General features: G+C 41.3%; 1 protein-coding gene across 2 annotated transcripts in view; it reads right to left on the bottom strand.

Annotated features, from left to right (window-relative positions):
- Positions 1-22,341, bottom strand: part of FAM162B (family with sequence similarity 162 member B) — a 150,815-nt gene that overhangs the window by 13,335 nt on the left and 115,139 nt on the right. Inside the window, exons 1-2 of one of the 2 annotated variants that reach the window (XR_013596171.1) lie at positions 21,154-21,208; positions 16,087-16,161 (exon numbers count right to left, since the gene is read on the bottom strand). The exons of the other annotated variant lie outside the window; for it this stretch is intronic. The gene's annotated coding sequence lies outside the window, so the exon portion shown is untranslated. Of the gene's footprint in view, positions 1-16,086; positions 16,162-21,153; positions 21,209-22,341 lie in introns of those variants that run through there. 2 annotated transcript variants of the gene reach the window in all.

The raw sequence follows: 22,341 nt of genomic DNA, 5'->3' as shown, positions 1-22,341 counted from the left end.
TTACCAGTTAATACCAATGATAATTTGGTGAAATAGTATGCTAAGAACCCCTTTTTTATCAGTGCTATCCTGCTCATAATTGAGATGGGTAAGACTTCCCAGAAAGTAACATTGCATCTAAGGGCTGTCAACACTCTACCAACTTTGCCCTGCATTACATCAGCATGATACATTACAATTCTCAAATGGAAAATTGTTTGTTCCACTCATTTGTGGGTATGATTTGAGATGGTCAAGTTGGAGTTGACTTGTTTAGGTCTGATCAGGAATACACAATGTTTAGACACATTTACTTACAAGCCTGGAAATTTGTCTCTCCAAGGGTAGTATTCACCTGATGAAATGCAGTGCTGGTATTCCTTGAATACAATAAGACATCAGCATGTAATGAAATGGTAAGAGCTGTGTCCAATTTGAGTGTTGTAAAAATCAATGAGGAAAGTGGTCTCCCCTGTCTGGTTCTGCTCACACTATCGCATGAGCCTGACACTACTTCGCCAGACTGGACTATCACAGTTCGTGAAACATACAGTGTCGAGATCAATTTCATCGTGGTATCTCGGAACCCTATTTGCTGTAACAGTTTAGAAATACATCTACTAATGACTGTATCCATAGCCTTCTCCAGATTCACAGCAAACACTCTTTGGCCAAGGGCCACGGCAGCATCTAGTACGAGCATGTAGACCAGGTGTCTAATTGTAGGGGAAGAACCGTGGTCTGGGAAAATCCGCTGTAATGTGGATGGATGTCAAATAGCATTATCTTAGGAGTGCCATTTGCTATAGGTTTCTTCTGGATTTTGTGATTGATGTTTAATATTGATAATAGTCTGTATGGTGTTTTCTCAAGCATGAAGACTGGGTTTGTCATGGTGTAGGTAGTAATTCAGGTGTAGGCATGCAGCCTAATTCAAAGCATGAACCTTTGGTGCCAGGATACCACGTACGCCATATAAAATTCTGTGGGTAGTCCATCAGCCCCAGTGTTTTCCCTTTAGGTAATTTCCTTATTGTTTCTTAAATTACGTACTGGCAGAAGGGTCTCTCATTCTTCTGCCTGGTTTGGCAGAAGGGGAATCAATTTGGCCCTAAGTATTTTATATACCCCATATGTCTGCTACCTTTCTTTCCGGATGCAGCTCATTCAAGCTCCAAAAACAGTTGATTAATGTTACTTATGTATGCATATCTTGTTTAGTGTCATCCTGAACTTTAGTGATCGGCCCCTCTTAGTTCCGGCTTGATCAACCGGGCCATAGGTCACCCAGCCTCATTTCTCTCAATATACTTAATGACCTTGTAGTCCCAGTGATCAAAAAATCACATTAATATCAACAATTGAGCAATTTAACCCTTCCTTGGTTTAGTTCTTTGCTATCACAGGGGTAAGAGGAACAAACTTTCTAAATCTTTGAGCCATTTTTCCATTGTATTTCTGGACATTTCCCAAATCCAGTGTCCCATTATTATCACCTAAATGGCTTCCATTTCCATTAAAATGTCAGAGGTTGTCCCATTATTTTCCTTTAGGCTGTGCTTGATTTCATCAATTTTTGTGTTTCTGAAATCTGGGTCCTCTCGTGAGAGGGCCTGAAGTTTCCAGCATTGGATCGTCGTACTGTAAAAATCCTAGTTCACTTGCAATAGTAACTGGTTATTATTTCATAAGGTCCTACAAACCTATTAAACATGGGTGACTGATGCAATTCATGAACCTAGGAAAAAAAAGAATATTTGAATTTTCCCTAGCAGCTGGTTTACCTGCTCACCAATACTCAATGGGTCTCAATTCAGCTGTCCTTCCATCACTGCACTAGTTAATTGCACTACTAGTGAGGAAGCAAAGAAGGATGAGACCTTTCTCAGTCCATGCCACCCACAGTTATAGACTGCTTCCATGAGCATGGGTTTGTGTGCGTATTTTACAGTTTTGATGGATTAAGAATCAAGAAATGTAATCTGGTCAACATTAGGTGCATAGATTCTTGCTAATTGCAAATCTGCTCCATCCAATCTTCATCCAGCCTTTCTTCATCCAATACATATCAGCCCTCTTGATTAGGTTTAAGTCCTGGTTAGGGTACTCCCGGCTTGCTCAAATCAAAACTCCCCTGGCATAAACTGAGTATCATGTACAGAACAATGGGCTCCACTATGTTTTGACCTGCAATCCGGCAAAAGATCCTTGCATACTGCAACTGTTATCGTACCATGGTTGTGTGCACAAGTCATCTCAAATATGCATTGACCTCTTTCAACCCAAAAATATAGGCCCATAACCACCCCATCTAAAACTACCCCATAAAAGCTTAACTGCCCAGGGCAGTAGAGGAAACTCTCACTGCCCATCCTAAGAATTAGCTCAGTCAATACATTTCCAAATTATTATTTCAGGAGATTAGAGCGGGAGGAGCAAATATGGCTCAATGGCACCCCTGTCGGCTGCACCAGTTTCATTTATTCTACATGTATATCAACTTAGAAAATGACATTCACAAGCAGTCCACCAGATTGGCGACTGTCAATTGTTTCTTGGACCAACACCCCAGCATGAAATCAAATCCGCTCATCTGCAGTATTAGGGATAACCTCAGGTAAATTGTAGTCGTCGCTTATAAGCTTTTTCTCCTTGCACTCAGACTCCATAAAGTTTAACTCTGAGCCAGAGGATTTTCCAGTGACCTTCTATTAAACTGCTCACCGACCTTTGCCTTTACAGCATCTCTCTCCATTCATGCTCACAATGTTGTTGAGCCTTCTGGTCTTCAGGCATCAATCTTTCCCATCTTCTTCTCTTTGGTTGTTGTTCCCACTAGTGTGTCTTACTTTCTCGAGCAGCAACTTGCTCCTCAGCCTAGTCCTAGACCTCTATAGGATTGTCAAAAAATAGTGTTGTGTTATTACTCAGTATCTTGAGGTGCACAGGGAAAGAATGCATGACACACACGCCTAAGTATCTCAGCTTACACTTGACCTCTATAAAGGTAGAACATTATTATTAATATTTGATTTAATAATGCGCACGACTCAACCCAACCAGGGTATCTTGGTGTGTAGTCAACCCGAACTAGCTGAAGTGCTGCTGCACTTCTAGGGTGTAGTCAAAGAATAGCATGAATTTGGTATTCTCAGCAACATAGTAGCCACCCTTCCTTGCTCTCTGCAAAAGTATATCTTTGTCTCTGTAATTCAGCAAGCATGACAACATGTTATCGGGGTTAATTTGGTAGTAGAGTGGAATCCCAGTTATCAGAGTGCTCTTGTCATGGTTTAAAAGTTGGAGAGACCATGCAACATAATTTGCTGCATCAACGTCTTGTCCAGGAAGGTGGCCAAATTGTCTCCCTTGATGCTCATGGGCAATGTACCCGCACTTATACTGTTGCATTTGGATCAGCCTTCTGAATCTTCTTTTCAGAAAGTCAACAGAGTCAGTGAGTTTAGAGTTTAGCTGATTCTGTCAGCTAGTTTCTATTGATCATCGTGCAGTAAACTCATGGTCACTACTACTGAGTCTGTCTTATTTAATACTGCTTCCTTTGTGGCTAAAATGGCCTTAAATATTTTAGCTAATATGTCCTATAGTTGTGCTTTCTCTGTGCCTTGGTGATCTATTATTTCTATATTAGGAGAATGTGCTTGTGCGTTTGCTTGATGGAGTGAGGGTTCTTGGATGATGCCTTGACTTTTTGTGCATTTTTGCTTGCCAATGTCAGCAATGTGATGTGCTGTGTTTTTGAAGGTTCAAGAGGGCTCTGTGAGTCACACGAGTGGTGCCATTTTACCACATCAAATGCTTTGGCATGGTGTAGCACTTTGGAGCAAGGTGGAGCCCCTCTATTGTTTGGTGCAAGGACTTCAATTCGACTGTACAGACCTTGTTTACTTCAGATTTTTTAGTGGCCCCTATGGTGTCAGGGACCTAGGCCATAAAGACCCTAATTTCCAAGAGAAAAATGTTTACTGTGCTCTCTCTTCAGGGGCAGTCATATAGGAGAGAGTAGGCGAACTGCCCAAAGCACCAAGAACAGGACTACCTCTACCTAACTGCAACCTAGCTATCAGTGGGCCTGCTGTTTCTTCCAACACTTTGCCCACATCTAAGTCTGAAGACCTGTGGGGGTGCTGTTGTAATTTCTGCTTTGTATGTGATTGTGGACATGGCGATAGCCACCACCTTCAGTCTTCGTTGCAGCGTGAGGTTCCACAAACAATTGAAGATGCTGGTGCCAGGAGTTCCTGGACTGCGGTTCTGCTTTCATTTTCCTGGGACCAGTCACGGTGGAACTTCTCTTTTGCATGCATTTGGGCGACTAGGTGACCTCAGTCAGGCCCAGCATTTCTCTTGGTGCCACCACCACCAGAACAGCTCCGTTCACTCCCCAGTAGGCGCACAGCTTTGGCATTTCTCTCAGCTGGGTACCCATCAGCATCCCGCTAAGGCCCACATCTTGACTAGAACAGTGGTGAAATCTAAGAGAATGCCGCTTGATTTCCTAATTGTAAACGATATGTAGGACATCATAATCAGTTCATAGAGAGCGGAGATTCCAAAAGGTAGCAAACTGCATGGTATAGAGTACACCGTGTTTTCAGTTTGGGCCGGCTGGCTAAGAGCTCCAAAGAAAGCCTTTCATACCACTAGATGCTTGCTACGATCCCCCAAGGTCAGTTGTTACCAATGTAGAATTAAGGCCTAAAGCCATTCAGAAAAGCACCACTTTTCTGGTAAGCAAAAAGATGTAAGTGAAACACCTAAACTACCAATAAGACCAACTTTGAAATTAAATCTGTTCCAATGTGTAAATTATGACTGATGAGCTGTAGTGTATCCTATACATGCCTCTTTTATGTAAAGGTTTTTTGTAAAGTTATTAGGGAGGCCATCCTGTAGAAAGAGACCAATTATTAATTCATAAAGAATCATTGAAAAGTCAGAAATCTATACATTGTAGGTTTTCTGATGTTTTTCATAAATACCGTACGTGTAGGGGATTCAAAAGGATCCCCATGTGCAATTGATGTAAATCACATAGTTTGATGCCTAGTCCTACGACTCCATATTTACTTGTGTAGATTATTTGCAGTGTGAAAACAATGTTGTGGTAAATATTGTGGACCTGTAAAATAAACCAATGTCAATCACTGTGAGTAGCATTCCAATCCACCTGTTTTTGTGCACTGTGAAGCTACAGAGACCCACCTTATACAAATCGGTACTGACTCTGCTTCTCCTGGGAATGATCCATCCTCAACTGTTAGGTGAGGTCCCCTCCAGAAAGAAAGATTAGCAACCTCATATCAGTTTCAGCCTTCTTACGCCTCCTCAGTGAAATGTTGCTTGGATTCTGTAGTACTGTCAGCAAGAGACCCATGTTCCCCCATCACATTCTGTGTGGTTGATTTAACACACTAAGTAGCAAAGGGAATGCCCACTGGTCAGGGTCCTTGTAGTGAAACTTTCTTGCCCATAAAGAACTTCCCTCCAGAGGTTCATGGGTGTCTTACAATGCTTCTAACTGACCAGTTAGTACTGGGCATTCCATATGGAGATGAACGCTCAGTTGTAATGACCAACTTCCATTGGAAAGACATGGCTGGAGTTTCAGGAGCCAGTTCTGAAATTTGAGGATATTTCGTTGAGATAATTCTCCTAAGAGAAACTATTGAAAAGTTTTAGACTTTGTGAAGAATTTCCACTGAAAGAGGTGGGACGACCTACAAACGTTCCTGCACAAAAGATGTAACTTAGCCACTTTTCCTGGTTTTAGATTTTTGGTGTGAAATTTCAGGCTACACCAGGACCATACAATCATTTTATTTGACCTCTTAAAAGCTTCATTGCACAGTCTAAATGGAAAAACTGTCCAGGGGGTGAATCACCAACTTGTATCCAATCAGGTTCACACATGGATTGGATAGAAAAGGTGCCCTATTCCCAGTCATAGTTCCTATAGGATAACATTAAAAGTTTTTTTCAATCCTTTCTTGTGAGAACGCCTTCATTTTAATCTTATGATGCCTAAATGTAATTGTCTTAATTCTCAAACATTTTTGTATTACTTTATTTTACTTAACTTTATTTATATGATAACTGTATTGCCTCTGGGATTATTGTTACTAATTCTGTGCTACAATTTCGTTATATGAGCAAACTTTGCATAGTTGAGTGCATTGACAGAGCAGTGCATGCATGGAAAGATGAATAGATGATTGAGTGATTGGAATGATGATGGAAGTTGCTTGATGGCTGAATAAATAGTATGTGTTAGGAATGTTTTCATAGGCTGTTAGCATGGTCTTCCCCCAGCCTTTTTTCCTTCACTACTCATGTTTTTTTAATTTGGTTTTAGTTGACATTAGGACTATGTGCACTTTACCATTGCTAATCAGTGCTAAGTGCTTGCACTCACTCCCTACAACCTGGCAAAAGTATCCTAGACCTGCAAGACTCATTTATTGTACTGGCAAATCCATAGTATATGGAACCTCATGTACCTAGGGCCTGTAAATTAAATGCTACTAGTAGGCATGTAACATTCATTGGGCCCCCCTCTAAAGTGGCACTTTAAAAATTGTCTCTTTGTAGCCTGCGATGCAGTTTTAAACTGCCATTTCTACCTGGCAAAATAAACCTTGCGCCAGGCCAATACCTTTCTTTTCCATATATGTAAGTCACCCCAAGTTAGACCCTAAAAGCCCATAAGGCAGGGTGCATTGTGTTTAAAATGTAGGATATGTCAGGTTAAGTTTTACATGTCCTGGTAGTGAAAAACTTGTATATTTGTTTTCACTACTGTAAGGTCTATCTCTCCCAGTGGATAACATTGAGTCGCCTTATTACCTTTAGTGGGTAATAACTTGTGATTGGTAGCAGGTAGAAATATTATGTTTGGACTAAAATGAATCAAAGTTAAAATCCTCTTTAATGGTAAAATCAGATTTTAAGTTGCTATTCTGAAAATGTCACTTTTGAGAAGCTGCCATTTTCCTACCTAACTATTTGGTGCCTGCTGCCAGTGTCCTGGGCCACATGACTGTGAATGGCTCTGCTGTTGTACTTTGTGTATTCCACCCACACAGTGAGGAAAAAGGGTACTAGAAGTTGACAGGATGGACCATGGGAGGGTAGAGCTGTTCCCTACCTCACTTACACTTCAAAGGATTTGTCTCCAGCACACACAGAGGAACCCTGCACTAACCTTTTGTCACCTCGGAGTTCTTGGATCCTTGGCGCGGGAAGGGATGAACTTCCCAAAATCAGATGTGGGGCTAGTATAGGGAATCCCCCATTTCAAAAGCTTTCTCCAGCTATAAATATTGAACCCTCGGAACAACTCTTCAGTACACTCCTGGACCTGTGAAAGACTTCATAAGGACTGCCTGCACTCTCAGAAGACTACCAAGCTGCTACCAGTGGACCGCCCTGCTACTTGAAGGCCTGTCTTGCTTCTTGGAGGAGAACTAGACCATGTCCCAGGGCCAGCAGAAGTGACTCCAATGGCTAGTTGGCCTATTTGCTCTATAAGCTAGAGGAACATAACAAGCTCTGGGGGCCTTGAACCCAGCAAGAGGCCTCTGCTTGAGTGGCTTCTAAACCCCCAAGTGGTGCCCCCCGGGTACCGGGCCCTTGGTTGTGGTGTTGGTGGTTCTGCTCCTGCCTAACCCTAAAAGCTTAGAAAAATGTTTGACAAAAACTTTCTGGAGAATCGACAGAAGACCAGGACCTACCTGCCAGCCGATCTGTCCAAGTTGCATCGCTGGTCAGCTTGACTTTGTTGTACCTCTCACTGTGTTCTTCTCAGCAGCTGCAGACCTGTTCAGCAGGGCCTCTTGGAAAAGGTACCCGACCTCATAGAGCCCTCGTTGGCTGCAGCTGCAGCTTCATCCTGCTAGAGATCTTGGACTTCCAAAACGTTGTCTAAGTCTGAAGGTAGAAATCTTCACTGTGACATCATCCAGGGGCTCCCCAGCGGTTACCCCTCCTCCTCAGACACTGCCTGCTGCCTTGCCTCACTTAACCCGACCATCTCCTAAACTTTTCTTCAATAATTTTTCTAAATTAGAATGTAAACCGAGTATGTGACCTACACTCTATCGCAGCCAGCCTTAACTTTTGACTTTGACCCAGTATTATGCGGCCTGATGTCTTTCAGGCATTAGATTTCTTTAAAAACTTTAAAAATGTATAACTCCGGTTCTACTGATTGGATTTATTAAAATTTTCTAAATTGGTTTGGGATTTTTCCCATGTTGTGTTTTCAATTTATTTATTTTAATTTGCTTCATACATACTTTACACACTGACTCTAAGTTAAACTTCACTATTTTTGTGCCGGGTTACCGTAGAGTTAAACATAGGCTAATTCAGTGACCTTTATGGTTCCCCTTGACCAAGATTGTGGGTATTGCTTGAGTAGGGTTTTTTCCATCCTCATCAACCAGTAAGCCAGTTTGTTACATTTGCCACACAAAAGTACAAAAAACTGAAGGATAGAATACTTGGATTACTTTCAGCCACTGTTAATTACTCAGGCCACATCCCAGTCCATCGTTATTTTGCACACCAAGTCACCTCAGTATTCACCCATCCATATGCAAATAAGTGTTGCTTCTGCTCCAATGGGAACAGTCCAGCCTGTACTGTCAGGCTAAGTCCTCCCTAAACTGGAGCTCAAGTAACCCAAAACCAGTTTTACCCTAATTAAGGTTCATTGGTCAATTATAGCTATTGCACTCTTGTTCTGATTATATTTTTTGATTTTCTTTTTATGTGATGAAAACCTCCAAAATATATATTTAAAAACACTACCAAACTGGGCTTCTTTACAGGAAACATGGAAAGGATTAAAAAATAGTGACAATTTAGGAGTGGTATATGAAAAATAAAAGATGAAAGGAGGTCTGTGATTTGCTAAGGGTAGAAGTATGAGTGAGACCACTTGGGGAAGGTTAGCCATGTTAAGTTATTTTCTACTGAGAGTGGAGGAGGATTGCCCTAGTTATGACATGAGATTTGCACTGAAAAATAGATGTTAACAGATACTACACTAAATTTTGGACAGCAGCAAAGAGATTGTACAGTATTTTAATAGTATATAATTTGCATCTATTCACAAAGTCAGGCAGGCAGTTACACACCCAATTATAATCCCACAAAAGCACTTGGATACCCACCACTCATATAACCAGACAGTGATTGACACACTCAGTCATACACCCATAAAACCATTCACGCATGAACCCATTTACTCACCCATGCAACCATTTACATAGTCATTCACACACCCATGCAGGCACTGTCACACCTATACAGCCATGCATGCACCCAGTTAGTTACACACACACACACATACACTTATACACCCATACACCCAGTTATACACTCAGTCACCCACCCATACAGCCACTCTTATACCTATTTTCAAAACCATACAGTCATTCACACACCCAGTCAGACAGTGACAGAGGCACATACACATAAACACACACTCACACAGCACGTATGTATCCACCTCTGAAAGAGCCACTTGCACACACAGTTCCATGGCCAAACACTCATAACACAGCCAGTTACCATTCGATACAGCCACTTACATACCTATTTAGACACCCATTCAGTCACTAACATACCCAGTCACACAATAACACGGCTACTTACACGAGGGACACACCCAGAGAGGCACTGACACACTCACATGTCCACTCAACTACTCATACACCCAGTCACCCAACCATACAGCCACTCATATACCTATTTAGACACCCATACTCAGACAATTACACTTGTTCAAAGAGTAATAGAAGATGAAAGAATGAGGTGAAATAATTTGTTTTATTTGTCCTCATTCGCCATTAGATACTTCAGAGCTATTGGATTTACTCCCTTGGCTTCCCTCTCGAATAGCACCAACTGGAGAGCTCTGTATCTAGATGGAAAAGCTTTACACAGAGCCTCTCTACATACTTGTCTCGTATAATCATGGGTGCCCTACAGAACTAGAGAGATGAAGTAAAACAAGTGTAAAGGATTAATCATTGGACTGTTTATTTTTGTTGTTTTATTGATCAAGGGTGCCCAACCATTCCTCGCATAGTCTCCAAAAGTCTGTTCTATTACCCCTATTATTTTTATATTTATGTAATTTATCTTTGTCCATCTTCATTGTATATTTGATGGAAATCACCCAATCTAAAATAGTTGGAGGAATATCTTTTATCCACTTTTACAAAGTTCTCTTCTTGCAAGCAAAATCAAAAATAACATAACTTATTTTCCCATCTGGGAAAAGACTTATAGTCTGAACAAAATCAAAGAAAACTAAAGCTGTGCTTGCCTGGATATTTAGACCACAAATATCTTCCCTACCTCTATTTATCTCTGCCCAGAAATGCAGAAGCTTAGGACAGGTTAAAAACATATGAACATCATCCGCATCAACAAGGAGGCACATAGGGCACTTAGGCGGTAATCAGTATTACCAAATACCTGATCACCTTTTTTGTTGGATAAGCACAGGTGCCCAGATTCCATGCCATACGTTCAGTTTTGTAGCATTTCTTTCATATCCCGAAATACTCCCAAACTTCTTTGTCTTTTCATATATCAACGCTATTGAGACATCCAAGTCCGATGTAAGGTGAAAAATTGTTACGAATTATCCTTTCTTGACAGCATCCATAAACTATGCAACAGATGATATACTTACTGCAACTGGCATTTGGTGTTTGGTACAATGAGTGACCATGTCTTGCAGTTTTTGTGAAACAGTGGGGATGGTAAGTATCTTGTCAGGTAGTAAGGGTCCCACAAATAGTCCAACTGCTGATGATGATGCACCACCTTCCCTCTCTCTTATCATTCTCTGATATGTTCTTGTATGTATGGTTTTCAGGTGTTTCAAAACAGATGATGTGCCTTGTGAACACTTCTGCAGATTATCTCTTGACAGTTTATTGCTGCAAAAATTGCATTGGATAATTTTTGCGAGAACTTCCTTTTCTCCTGAAAGGTGTGGAGAAATAATTCCAAACGTCAGAGGAATTGTTTGGCGTTGATAAGTCTTCATCGTTGTGCCCTTTCCGTTCTCTTCTATCTTCAGCAGAAAGGATCTTAACTTGAAACTCTCTTCTTTGAAGGTAAGGTAAAAATATGATGGTGCTGTGATGAATAGACTGTCTCCAGAGAGATGAGAAACTGAAATAACTGATTTAGGTTATGATTTTCATTTTTTTTTTTAAACCATTTTTATTGGTTGCAAGAGAGAATATTTACAATACTTAAATCACACTAATTATGCATACATATATGAAGAAAAAGAAACAGTGCATATAATATTAATTGTATATAGAAGAAAAGAAAAACATATAAGCGTGCCGGTATCGCAATACAATCATACATTTAATTTATGAATGATCCCCATATTCTTTCCTTTCGTTCTAGGGTTTTTGGGCCTCTAAGTTTAGCCAATGATAGCTCCATTGTATAGATTTCATGAATTAGATACCACCAATCCATAACAGTTGGGGGTTCTTTTGATATCCAAGTTCGCGCAATGGCCAATCTCGCACAAGAGAAAATAATTGTTATTAAATCCTTGAAATTACTATTATTGTCTTGTATATCCAGTAAAATTAAGTGGGCAGATATGGCCGGAAAAGTTATTTGTTTTTTGTCAAGAACCTCAGTTATTCCTGCCCAAAAAGTTGAAAGTTTCGGACATTGATAAAGCATGTGTTCAATAGGAGCGGCTTCTTTATTGCATTTTGGACATTTGGTACGTTCATTAGAAGTATTACCAAGTGTCCAGTTTGATATTCTCTGTGGTGTATAGTATACTTGGGTGATTGTCTTGTAAGATTGTAGCCTTAAACTTGAAGAATGGACAACTCGATTAATTTGTTTAAATGAGTTAGTGATCTGGTTGGAGTTGATATTAATTCCCAGCCTATTAGTCCATTTGTCTGCTATCTTCCCACAATCACCAACATGGCCTTTGTTCAGCAAAGTATAGCTTTTACTAATAAGAGATTTGGTGAGATTCGAATAAATACATTGAAGAATCTCTGATTGTTCGACGTTCACAATTTGATTTTTGTTAATCAAAAAATCTTGTAGCTGTATATATTTAAAGTACATGGTGTCTTTAATCTTATATAGTATTTTTAATGAATTAAAGCTTAGAAGACCTTCTGAACCATAGAGATCTCCTAGAGATTTAATTCCATGATCTAGCCATTGAGCGCTGGCGCCATCAGAAAAGATGTTTGGTAGCCCCGGGTTCCCCCATATTGGTAATTCAGCGTTAAAAAAGGGAATTTTATTCGTGTCTGTAATTTGAAAGGTGTGGAGAAATAATTCCAAACGTCAGAGGAATTGTTTGGCGTTGATAAGTCTTCTTCGTTGTGCTCTTTCCGTTCTCTTCTATCTTCAGCAGAAGGGATCTTAACTTGAAACTCTCTTCTTTGAAGGTAAGGTAAAAATATGATGGTGCTGTGATGAATAGACTGTCTCCAGAGAGATGAGAAACTGAAATAACTGATTTAGGTTATGATTTTCAATGTGTATGGGTGGACAGATTTGTGGTTGCATCGTAGCGGATCTGTGGGTCAATGAAATGAATGGATGTTTTGCATTTGTAAAAAATTCAATAAATTATGGCTTTTTTGTTAATTGTTTGTTTTAAATTGTATAAAGATAAATGTGTTACTAAAATGTATTTATAAACTTGTAAAAATGTATATTACTGAATTGAATTTATAGTTGAAATTGTAGTACAATTTATATTTAAAAAAACTGGTGCAATTCAATAAAAAAACAAAGGTTACAGGGATGTTATAGTTAGGAAATTGAATTTAAAAACCTTAGAAATGAACTGAAAACCAAAGGTTATAGGGACTTTATAGTTAGGGTTAGATTTCACACACACAAAGCCATAGAAATTCAGTAGTTATAGTTACCTAAGCCAGCTGTAAATTAGGACTCGCAATGCACTGCTTATAACCTCACATATTACATCACTCATGACATGGTCAGTGACATCACTCATGACATCTCAAATGACATCACTGATGACATCTTCCAGCAAACTAAACTTCAATATACTTCATAAAATACCATTTAACTTTTTAAAAGTAAGAAGACTACAGAGGTGGGAGAAGTACAGCAGAAAGCTCACTGTAACAGTATGAACTACTACACTCAATTATCATGTAAGAGACAGTTTCAGCGGATAATCCTGTGTTTTCTAAACCACTACTGTAAACTCTAATGACCAAAGTAAAATGTCTTTCTGTATAGGCTAGTCTATTGCAAACCACAGCAACACCATTCGTGAACCTGATAAGAGGTTTTAGTGCAAATTTACACAAACCACTGCAACATACAACCAGTAGGGAGGTCTTAGCAGACAGGCACTGTGTGACAAACCACTAGTAATAGGATTCTTTATCCTGGACAAAGGTGTGAGCAGAGAGGTGAGTATGTTGTTAATGTCTACTATACTGAGCCATCACCCTAGAGAATAGTTTTAATGAACAGATGAATTTATTGTAATCTACTACATTCATTCTTCACAAAGGAGAGAGTTCTAAGGAAACTGGCCAGTATGCCATAAAACAAAGCTATACTCTGCCATCACTTAGATCAGAGGTCTTCAAACTTTTGTAGGTTGAGCCCCCCCAACTGAATTTTTTGAAATGTCGGGCCCCCCACCACGTGACAGAAATTTCTGGAATCTGGTACACTACATAATGGACCGCTACCCGCATATCCCGGGCCATATATGGCAATAATGTTCAACACAATAAGAGTTTAGTGAAATGTAGGTTTGTGAGTGGGTGTGGTTAATGACAGAGGCTTATTGCACAGCTCAAAACAAAAACTTCCAAGATAAAATGTGTGCAAATTGTTTTTACTAGGATACTTTGTTTTACACATGACAGATTTATAATAACACCACCAACATTAATGTGACAGGTGTGACTGTTTTTCACCACAGAGACGGTCAATCTACCGCCATCCTCAGGTTGTGCTCCACATCCAGTCTTGAACGGTACTTAGTCTTTAATACCGCAAGTGCTGAGAACCCAATATCACATAAATACGACGAGCTGAAAGGCAAGAGAGTTTTGACATTTTCAGCCAAAACTCTCCTAGTGAGACTTTGCTGAAATGCATCTGCAGAGTGCGGTCACTTTGGAGATCAATGAGTTCTTCCTGCATACGAATCGAGAGATGGCTTGCCACCTCTGCCAAAAATGGTTGAAAGACCCAGTCATTGAAGTGATCGTTGTCCTCAGGAAAATACTTTTGCAAACTGTCCCTGAGAGACATCAGGTTAATTTTTGTTATCTCAGCAACACTTGGCAGTTCATATTCAGTCTCTGCAAGAGCATCTACTAAACATGGAAACTGCTCAAACAGGCCATCTTCAACTAGTCTTCTCCATAATTCAAGCTTCTTCTTGAATCCAGTTATTCTTTTATTCATGGTAAAAGAAGTCATATCGGCTCCTTGCAGCGACAGATTCAGGGAATTTAATTTCTCAAAAATGTCAGCAAGGTATGCTAGAAGCACAAGCCAGCGGGGATTGCATAGTTGTTCTGCTATGCAGGGGTCCAAACACAGAAGAAACTGCCATACTTCATTCCTTAATTCAAAGATGCGAGACAGCACTTTCCCCCGGGATAACCACCGCACTTCTGTATAAAACAGCAAGCCATCATGCTCAGCTCCCATTTATGCACATAAAATTGCAAATAGACGAGCTCTTGCGGGATGGGTCTTTATAAAATTTACTATTTTAACAGCAGAATTCAGCACATCCTCTAGTTCGCTGTCCATGTTTCGAACAGCAAGGGCTTCCCGATGTATCATACAGTGAGTCCACAGAATATGTGGAGCCACTTTCAATATGTTAGCTTTTCGGCCAGCCCTAGCACCACACATTGAAGGAGCACCATCTGTGCAGATTCCAACACAGTTTTCCCATTTCAAGCCATTGATATTCAGGAAGTCATTGAAAATGTCAAACACATCGGATCCTGTTGCCCACCCCTTGATTGGCTTGCAAAATAAAAAATCTTCTAATACTAGTGTTTCGTAACAGTAACGAACATAAGCAATTAAATGGGCATCCTTCGAGACATCAGTTGCTTCATCCAGCTGCAAAGCAAACAAACTGGATTTCAGCCGGGATATGAGCTGTCCCTGGATATCTTCTGACATGTCAGAGATGCGGCGGCAAATTGTTGTGTCTGAGATGGGTATACTTTTGAACTTCTCTGCTGCTTTTTCACCAAGCATTGTCCTAGCTACGTCGAGCAATGCTGGGAGAATCACCTTTTCTCCATCTACAAAGAGCCTTTTGTTTTTGGCAATGTGGTATTCTACTTGGTATGAGGCTTTTAACGCATTTGCAGGAGTATTTGCCACATGTTTCACCACTTCTTTCTGCTGAGTTATCTCTTGCAATTTCCTGGCGAAAAAATCTCAGCTTTTTCCTGCTAGAGACCCATGTTTCGTTTCAAAGTGCTGTCTTAGTTTAGTTGGCTTCAAGCTGTCGTTAGCTAAGATGGCGCCATAAACCACACACTGTGGTCTACTTTCTCCACTAACAACAATGCAGGTGAAACCAATATCCAAATCGTTTTTGCAGCTATTCTCTCTCCATCTGTTTCAGTTTCAGCCTTTCGCTTGAGCACTCTACCATCTTTCGGGAGCAGAAAACGATCCATATCAAATGCTTGCTTAACCTAAGATACACAATTTGAAGCTGCATGTTAATGAATAGTACATGGCTGCAGTTTTACAGCTGCATGAGGTACAGGAGGTTTTTAACTTTGTAGTTTAAAACAAAATCTTTAAAAAAAATCTTCTTATGTTTTAAATAAAATAAATTTGGATAAAAGAATCATTATGTGGTAAGTGGATGAAAAGTCATTCCAGCTCATCCAGGTTTTAAGTAGGTGCTCCCAAAATTGCTCCAGTATGTACATGCTGTATAGCATCAATGAGGCTCTGCAAGTTACTTGTTCATAAGTTAGTGAGGGCAAACTTCAGCACTCAAAAACAAATGCATACCTTCTTATTCACTTCCTCAGATGTTTCTTCTTCTTGAATAGAAGTCCTCGGTCTAGCGATCAAGTAGCTTTTTCCCTTGCAATGAAGAGAACATGTTTAAGAACTATGTTTCACATGAGACACCATGAAAGCTCCTGAGATCAGAATCATAGTAATGGGCAAGGGAGTGAATGACATGCCTAGAAGTTACTTGCTGCCTTATCTTAAGGGCAAATAATATATGCCATGATCTGCAAGTTATTAGTTGAAGTCCTGATGGCTGGTAAGATAGCTATGATCTGCAAGTTAAAAATGTGATTCCTGGCAAGGCCACATTAGCTGTCCATTCTTTCAAGTTTGTTCAATTGATCTTGCATGTACTTCCTTGAGGCTCCTTCACTTCAATATCCCCCATACACAGTACACCCACTCTCCTGTAAGCACAAAGTTTGTTTTACTTGTGCCATGTTAACATTTCAACACCTGTGCAGTTCCTACTTGCACTTTTGCACAGAATCACAACTGGCACATGTGACTAATGTAATGTGCACTCTGCAGAGAAGCGCAGGATTGGATGAACATGCATTTCGAACAACTTTAGGACCCAGTGACAGACACTGTGAGAAACTTGCACTGCCTTTGATTCTCAACTTCAGATGTCAAAATTGTGTTTTTTGGACTGTTTAAGTATGGACGCATCATTTTCATGGAGGCCTGGCCTTTGCTCATAGACCTTTGCAATATTACAAATGGACGGCCAGGGAAAAAAAGCACAGGGAAGAATAACTTATTCAACTGCATCAAAAAGGGTTCACACAACATATGCAGCTGAATGGCATATGGAACAAAACAAGGAGCGTACCTAAAGCAGTATTTTCAGCACCTATCTGTGCATACTTCGAACAGCAAATATAAATAGAAAGCACTTTAAATTGTGTTCTAGGGCTGCCTGAAAGATTCATGACTGAAAGGGAACAAAGACAGAAAAGGCACATTACAAATGAATACATACTTCTTTATTTATAACCTGTATTTAGTGCCAAGACAAGCAATTTGCAGGGTGTTCATACAACACATGGATAGCATATTTTTTTGGGCAACTTGAAGCCCTTCTAGCCCTGTGGGTATTGCTGCCTGCCTGTATAATTCTAAAAGAAACTAGGGGGCCTATTATCAAGAATGGCGTTACAAATTATCGCCGGAGTAGCGGCAGAAAACTGCTGCTAAAGTGGCGATAATGGGCTTGATAATATGCCCTTGAGAATTCCAATAGAGGTCCATGTTCTGGTGTGAAAATGGGCTTCTATTGGAATTCTCCAGGGCATATTATCAAGCCCATTATTGCCGCTTTAGCGGCAATTTTCTGCCCCTAAACCGGCAATATTTGTAAAGCCGTTCTTGATAATATGCCCCTAAGTATTTTCCAGCTTGGCTGCTGTGCTCTTCTAAAGGCAGCCAAAGTGCAACATTCGACACAATTGCCTGGGAGGCCTATGTAATTGTTGAACCTCAGTACAGGAATATTTTAGAGAAAGTTAAACATTCCCCAAATATTTACAAACAGGTTTGAAATAGTGTAATATAGCTTCTCTGTGCAGACCCTGGGGCTGCTGCCCTAAAGGTACCTCTGCAGACATCCCCCTGCGATGGTAGTGCTCCCCCCTTGATTGAAGAACTCTGACTTAAGTGTACCCTAACACCTCATTCCACATTGTAGATGTTACACCATTGCCCGCAAATCTTTTGGTATTTCCATGTGTAGGACTGTTAAAGTCAACGGGTCTCCTAAGAAGTGCAGAGCTGCCAGGGTTTCAGATTGCTACGTGTAACATTTTCATAATGTTAGTGTCTTATGAGTGACATTTCAACAACTATGACACTTTCTCGCAAGCAAAATCAAGCAAAGAAGATGAGGGAAACCTAAATATCAGAAATCACACCCAGTTAAGCAAGGAGAAACTCTTTAAGAAGTCATTGAATTAAAGTGTGTGACAATACTTCATGACTAGGTAAAGCACTTGGTACATGTTTCATTGAGACTTAGATGTGATCCTAAAATCTTACCAAATAAAACAAAGAAAAACAATTCAAATTTTTCTTTGATTCTTGAACAGCCTGCACTTAATTTGCTTCACAGATATGTGCACTTTCCCACCATATATTTTTGCAAGCCCCTTTGTGAAGCATATGCTGCAAAAAGTACTTTATTTTAACCCGTAGACCCGTTTGGGTACCTGGCCTAATGAAGAACCCAAATCTTGAACAATCAGGGTTGAAACCCACAGCATTGACTTTCAACAAGGACAACAACTTTTTATTTTGAGTCTGGGAGAGGCAGAAAACTGTGACCGTACCCCTAATAGGACTGCACATGCTGCCCACTCTGCACTGATTTCAATAGCCACAGGGCTCTGATCATGAAGGCCAGTTTGCTCTGATTTTCTTTTAGAAATATAACTGTCACCCTACACCCCGGGTACTCATAGTACAGCCCGCGGGCAGCTAGCGGCCCGGCAAGCCTTCCCGGGCGGCCAGCAGACTTTGCAGTACCCGTGTTTTATTAAAACATTTTTAAAGAGTGTCTGCAACCAGCGCGACTATGAGAGACTCTGCTGCTCTGTGGGGGCCCGGGTGATTCATTTCAGCGATAGTCAGAGTGGAGCTGCAGGAGCCTAAGAAGAGGTGAAATACTACATAGCCCCATTAACATGTAAATGGTCTTTTAAAGACATGTGAAGTGCTCTGGTGTGGCTGTGTGTGTGTGTGTGTGCCCAGGAAGCTGTCTCAGCCCTGGCTGACACACAGGCAGAGTGAGATGACAGAGGGGGACAGAGGGAGGGAGGGAGGTAAAGGGAGTGAGAAAGAGGGAGGGAAAGGGAGGGAGAAAGAGGGAGGAAGAGGTAGAGGGAGGGAAAGGGAGGGAGAGTGCGACCGAGAAATAGAGACCGATAAATGGATACCGAGAAATGGAGACCGAGAAAGGGAGACAGACAGAGGGAGGGAGACGAACAAAGGTTGAAGGGCGACAGAGGGAGACAGAGGGAGGGAGATGGAGTGAGGGAGTGAGGGAGACGTACTGAGGGAAGGGGAGTGAGGGAAGGGGAGTTAGGGAGTGAGGGAAGGGAAGGGGAGTAAGGGAAGGGGAGTGAGGGAAGGGGAGTGAGGGGAGGGAGGGAGGGAGTGAGGGGGTGAGGGGAGGGGAGTGAGGGAAGGGGAATGAGGGAGGAAGGGAGGGAAGGAGAGTGAAGGAAGGAGAGTGAGGGAAGGAGAGTGAGGGAGGTAGTGAGGGAAGGGGAGTGAGGGGGGAGTGTGGGAGGGAGTAAGGGAAGGGGAGTGAGGGAAGGGGAGTAAGGGGAGTGAGGGAAGGGGAGGGAGGGAGTGAGGGAGGGAGTGAGGGAAGGGGAGTGAGGGAAGTCCAAGAATGCACAACTGTCTTGACTAAAATGGCAGGAATAGCCAATATGTTATGAATGACATGGAGGCTACTTCGAAGCTGTTTAAAACAAAGTTTTCACCTCTGCTCAAATGGGCATGTTAAACTGCTTTGAAAATTGTGTGCAACAGTTGATAATCCCCAGTGGTTGCTACTGCTAATAGAAAGCCAAAACCAACATCATCACCAGCTCCACACCATCCCTTTTCAAACCGTGCAATGATGTTGGTTTTGGCTTTCCATTAGCAGTAGCAACCACTGAGGATTATCAAATAAAGATTTATTGATGATGATAGTAGGTCTGCAGTCGCACCCTCTGAAGTGGTCTAGCAGCTTCATGCGAAGCGTCTTACCTGAGAAATCACTGACATAAATTCAATGTAAAACAAGTTAAAAGGATGGTTTCCTGGGACATTTTTCAAAAAAAAAAAAAATCAGTGACATGTTGAACACAAAAAAATAATGATTGTTTGCATAGTGATAGGTGTAGTCCCTCCTACTTAATTGTAAAAGACAAACCAGATTGTGAGAAACACACAAGCACTGTACTCACTCTGGACATGGGACTGATCTCAAAAGTTCTGCAGCCTTCTTGCTCTTTACATCGAATAAGACTAGGAGCATTATAAGTTCTATAATAGGCTGCTATCACATGCCAGACGTGCGCTATATGGCTGACAGTACAAATACAGGCTTGGGTTTGCAAAGGCTGCTCTGTGGGATGATGACATATGTAAGTGAAGAAATAAGCAATGTATGGGGTACCATTGCAGGGACCACGTTCTGGCTAGAAAGCTTCCCTTCTGTAACATTCATGTGCTCTCCGCCTCAGGCGCTGATATAATGAGTAGCCAAAGGGCTTGTGCGGGCAGAATCTGAACCACTGAAAATGAAATCTGTGGAGCACCGTGAGTCAAAGATCAAATGCAATTGGAGCTAATTAGGCCTATGTGCAGGCACAGACGGTTGAGCACTTTATCAAAGAGATAATCCAAACTCATAGTAAGCGTATCAGGAAATATATTGGTTACGATATTTGCACACTTACAAAATCTAATTACAAGCAATAACATGCTCACATTTTAAAACAAGCCTCATATCGGCCGTCTCCTGCCTGACTGAACATCTTCCTGGGTCCAGTATAAAGCAGTGCAGCCAATCAGCAGGAAGAATGCTCACTCTGCCCTTGATGGGAACATCATCCACAATACCACAACATGCTAATTCAAGGCTGTGGTGAGGGTAAGGGGGAATCATCTGCAGCAGCGGCGGAAGCGTTAAGGTAGCAGAAACATAGTAAACTGGGCGCATCAATGGTAACAATCGAGGTGATTTATATAGGACTGAAAAAGTGCAGGCCAGCACTGAAAGCCAACAGCACAGAATGGATCCAGCGTGGGTGAATGATCACCACGTTGCAGGACGGCCCTGTAACACCCAGGAAATAGGTGCCCCCCCCGCTCCCCCTCCACCTGCCCTGCGGAGCCACATCTTGAGGCACTTAAATTTTGAGGCTAGATTCCTTACTGGCAGTGCAGCAATGCGCAGATAAAGCAATGTGCGCAAGGATGCTTTTAGGCGGCCAATGTGATAAAAACCTCCGTTACGGCCGAATATCTGTCCAACGTTCCCCCCCTTCGAGAAAGCCCTCTTACCTGTGCAGTCCTTCAGCAGTCCTTCACAGCAAGGCGACGGGGAAACGTACGAAAGCCTTCACAGGAAACCAGGGAGGAAAGGCAGCAAAGGTGAAATGCAGGGACATCGTGTTGTGATTACGAGTGTCCCTTCCAGGACACCGTACGCCCTGTGCCTACGTCACCAGCTGTCTCTGGAATGTTGACAGATGACAGCTGGTGGCAGGCCAGGCAGGTCGGGCGCTCCGGTGGCGGAGCACGTGTGTTGCTGTACCAGAATAAAGTAGCTTTGAACAGCTAATTATTGTCGGTGGATTCTTAACAAAGTTGGCGACGAGGACACCAACACAGGAACCCACGCACCACGGCTTAAAGAGGAAAAAAAACGTGAGTGAAAAAAAACTGGGTAAATGAGAAATAACTTGAAGAAAAAAAATATTAAAGTTAAACAAAGCATTTGAATATAACAGCAGTGAGAACGTGAAGTATAAACTTCAAGTGACTGGAAAAAACATGAGTCAGAGCGATAATTAAAATTGAAATAACTTTGAAGTTAGAAGCACTTGTGTCCCTAACGAATGAAGATTACTGAGGCATTTTTGTTTATGTTCGACGAGCCTAAGGAGAGACAATTGCCGGTTGAATCAATCAGCTGTTGACAGAACGCCAAAATCTGTCAGTTAACAGCTGAGCGCGCATCTCCTCATCAGTGCGCCTCTAGCTGACTGGAAAGCGCGTTTACGTCACGCGCAGGCGGCCATTTCAAAGAAGGGAATTCGAGGCATTGAAAGAGGAGTGCATTACCGGCAAAGGAAACGAAGGTGTATGACTAGCATAATGAACACGATGAACATAAAAAAAGGAATTTACAGAATAGAAGAGGCTTCACTACAGCTGTAATTGCGATCTGTATGACAATACAACTACGGGAAAAAAAAAAATAACAGTGCAATACTGCCACCTGCTGGAATAAAACGAAATTTACTTTGAGATAAGGGAGGAATACACAGGAACATAACCAGTGTGTGTATATACACTTTAACCGACAATGAATTTTAATTGTTTTTTTGTCTTAAATCGAAAACACTTTTTTTGGTTTAGCTCACTTTCAATTTATCATCACCAAATATTTATTCCGCACGTTTTTTTATGTCTATAATTGGTCATCTAAAATATTAATGCTGTAAATATACTCCAGCATACTGCAAT

Source organism: Lissotriton helveticus, chromosome 6 (assembly GCF_964261635.1).
Source record: "Lissotriton helveticus chromosome 6, aLisHel1.1, whole genome shotgun sequence".
NCBI lineage: Eukaryota > Metazoa > Chordata > Amphibia > Caudata > Salamandridae > Lissotriton > Lissotriton helveticus.
Note: the sequence above shows the minus strand (reverse complement) of the source record. Positions and strands in the feature narration are given on the sequence as shown.